The 3,698-nt window shown below is 35.0% G+C and overlaps 1 non-coding gene across 1 annotated transcript; it reads right to left on the reverse strand.

Annotated features, from left to right (window-relative positions):
- Nucleotides 1-3,135: 3,135 nt before the first annotated feature.
- On the reverse strand, nucleotides 3,136-3,243 carry LOC112497009 (small nucleolar RNA R71). The gene has a single exon (XR_003063541.2). It is a non-coding gene; the product is annotated as a small nucleolar RNA R71 (small nucleolar RNA).
- Nucleotides 3,244-3,698: the final 455 nt, after the last annotated feature.

The following is a 3,698-nucleotide window of genomic DNA, read 5'->3' on the forward strand; positions in this document are numbered from 1 at the left end:
TTTAACCCGACCCTACCGAAATAGTTAACCCTCCTATTTCCCACCACCATTTCAACCAATTCGGCAATTTCTCAACCATTTCAAACACAATTCAATTCCACTTTCCACAACCATTTCAACCAATTCCACAAATATTTCAACCCCGCACACAAATCAATTCCAAAATCCAACATGAAATACACACAATGCAATTAAATTAAAAATACACAATGTAATTCCACAACCAGTTTAGCCATACTGTACACAATTCAATTTAACAACCCAACATAAAAAATAAAAATAAGAAACTCATGTCTTATACAAAGAAAAACACACAATTTAAATACACAACCCAACATTTATGAAATTAAAATTACCAAAGCTAAATAGCTAATGCCGGGAACGTGTATGTTGGTCGTTGGAGTTGGGGCAAGCTGTAGGCAGCACGTAACAGCGAGATAGATAGCTGATTGGCTGGCATGTGGCGGATGGTCATGAAACGATCTTGATTGCGTTGATCGAAGCTTACCTTGCCATTCAAAATGGACTAAACGAAACTTTTGAAAAAGATGGAGTTGGAGGCTAAAATGATTAAAACGAAAGATAGATCCAAGCTTATCCCTATGAGTCTTTAAATAAAATAAAACATACAAAAAAAGCAAGATCGTTTTCCCATTCAAGCTTTGAATTAATGTGATTTTGCCATTTTGGGTATGATATTTCAACAACTAGCTTTGATAGAGGGGTCCCCTTTGTCTCCACGATGGAAAGCAATATATGACTAGGAATGCAATCACCAACACGCACATAACAATTCCCATCATTATTATCACCACGCAACAAAAAGAAATGAATTGGCCTTAGTGTTAACTTGTGTTAGTTTTTCTTTTTAATAAGGTCGGGACGGGTTGGCTTTAAGCCCGACCCTGACTCGAAATTTGTTCGGGCCTTAAAATTTTGACCCTAACCTAACCCTAACCTTAAAAATTCAGGTCAAAGCCCTAAAAATTAGGGTCGGGTCAATCGGGCCAAAAATAGGGTCGGGCTAAATTACCAAGCCTAAATAACTCTATGAAATGAGAGTTATCATGACATTTTTAGGCTTAAATCAAGACTACTTAGAGAGTAACTTTAGTGCACTTTAATGATAGTTTGCATTGCATTCATTTTAATTTAAGTTTAATAAAGTTTATGTGATTTTTGAATAATTGTATGCTTAGAACATATGTTTAATTGTAGGTCAATGGAAACTTGAATTTCATGGAAAAGATGCTTTTGCAATGGACTTATAAAGAGGACAAATAAGCATGGCTATAGAAGAATTGGAGCAAGATTGGAACAATGGAGATGTTGTAGCCATTGCTGTAGCCATTACTGTAGCAACCATTGCTGTAGGAACCCTTGAGCATTGCGATCTGCAGTTTCCTAATTTGAAGAAAAAGTGGCATAGGAGAGAGAGCCGTCAATTTAGATAATAGAAAAGAACCAAGGAAGTAACAGAATTCCCGAGCAGAATTCAAGGCTGCACCAGTTGAGTAAATTTGCAGAGTCAATTGGAATTCACTCTTTCTCATTCTTTTCTTGTTTACTTGTTATTCATTGATCATGAAGATGTACTCGATGGCTAGAATTTGACTGTTTAATCTCTTTTAGCAAATTATGAACTAAATTCATTTGTGGTTGAGTGTTAAACTATCTTGATGGTTAATAGACTAAATATAGGTGTTGCTACATGTTTGCTATAACATTTTGCTTTAATAACATTTATTTACATTCATTATTTCGGTTGACCACCCATTTAATGATACAAGGTAAGAAAGAGCTGCAAAAAGGTCTATCTTACTGGAACATATTAGATCAATACTTGGTCTTAGATTGAGTTTAACTTGAGACCAAAAAAGGTTGTGCTTAATTTAAGATTAGTGATGAACTAGATATGGGGATTCACCTTGTAGGGTAAAAAGAACATAAATGTGTAATGCTATATCTTATGTTGACATATCAACTGGTCACTATTAAGTTGCATAAAGATATAAGACATCCAACATGCTACCGTTGAGAATAAAGATGGTTTTTGCCCAGTGCTGTAGCAGATGCTACAACAACTGAGCTTGACATAAATAACACAGTCAACACCATCAAGAGAGTTTAATTACTCAACTACTCTATTCTAATTGAATTTAATTTCGTGTTTAATGTACAAATTTTATTAATTGCATTTTTAGTTATTGTGATTTTATTTTACCTAGTCATTTAGTTGTATTAATTGCATTGATTTAATTGAGAACATAGGTTGCTCTGTGAAATTGCTGTAGCAAGTCTGATAGTATCAATCCTTATGGAGACGATCTTGGATACTTATCCTTATATTACTTATTGTGTACACTTGTGCACTGACCCTAATAGCAATGGAGTTAAAATTAGCAACAAATTTTTGGTGCCATTGCTGGGGATTGATTGTTTATTTTTTAGTTGTGAAATTAATTTTGACGGTGCTAATCTTTGATTTTATTTTGAATTGTTTACTTTGTTAACAGATCACTCTTGCATGCGCAAATACAAACTTGTTGAATTTCAATTTGATCCAGAGATTGAAAGAACTGTAAGGAGATTGAGAAGAGAGCAAAGAAATTCAAAAGCTACTGTAGCAATGGATGACTTGCAAAACTTAGGAAACTTAGACCCTTACGGACCAATACAACCTGTTAATGCTCAAGAAGGTCAAAATGAGAAAATTAATCAGAGACCACCAGGGAATAACAATATTATCTACATAGCAAATGATAGAGACAGAGCCATTAGAGATTATGCTTTATTGGCCGCTTAAGTTATACATCCTGGCATTGTCGGACTTGAGGTAAAAGATGCCAATTTTGAACTCAAACCAGTGATGTTTCAAATGTTGCAAATAGTGGGGCAATTTCATGGATTAGCATCAGAAGATTCTCATCACCATCTTAAGTTATTTTTGAAAGTGGGTGATACTTTTAAAATTATTGGTGCATTACAAGATTCATTGAGACTTAGATTCTTTCCTTATTACCTAAGAGACCGACCAAGAGCATGGTTGAACTCTTTACCACCAGACTCCATTACAACATGGAATGACTTGGCTGATAAGCTTATGATGAAGTACTTCCCACTAACCAAAAATGTAAAATTACGGAATAAGATCACTTTTTTTCATCAACTAGAAGATGAAAGCTTGTATGAGGCTTGGGAAAGATTTAAGGAGTTGCTCAGGAGATGTCCTCATCATGGCATTCCTTGTTGTATACAATTTGAAACCTTCTATAATGGGTTGAGCCCAAGCACTAGATTGATAGTCGATACTTCAGCAAATGGGGCTTTGTTATCTAAATCTGACAATGAAGCCTATGAAAGTTTAGAGAGAATTACTAATAACAATTATTAGTGGCCATCACCTAGACAAATGTATTAAGAAGAGCAGCAGGTATACACAATATGGATGCATTTACAACATTATCAGCCCAAGTAACGTTATTGACCAATATGGTGAAAGCTATAACTACTGCTCCATCAAATGTCAATCAAGTTGCCGATGTTTCTTGTGTGTATTGTAGAGAGGGGCATTTATTTGATAATTACCTAGGGAATCCAGCGTTAGTCAATTATGCAGGCAACTTCAATAGACAGAACCAGAACAATCTATATTCCAATATCTACAACCTTGGATGAAGGCAGCACCCAAACTTTTC

The sequence above is a fragment of the Citrus sinensis genome, chromosome 5 (genome assembly GCF_022201045.2).
Source record: "Citrus sinensis cultivar Valencia sweet orange chromosome 5, DVS_A1.0, whole genome shotgun sequence".
Taxonomy (NCBI): Eukaryota; Viridiplantae; Streptophyta; class Magnoliopsida; order Sapindales; family Rutaceae; genus Citrus; species Citrus sinensis.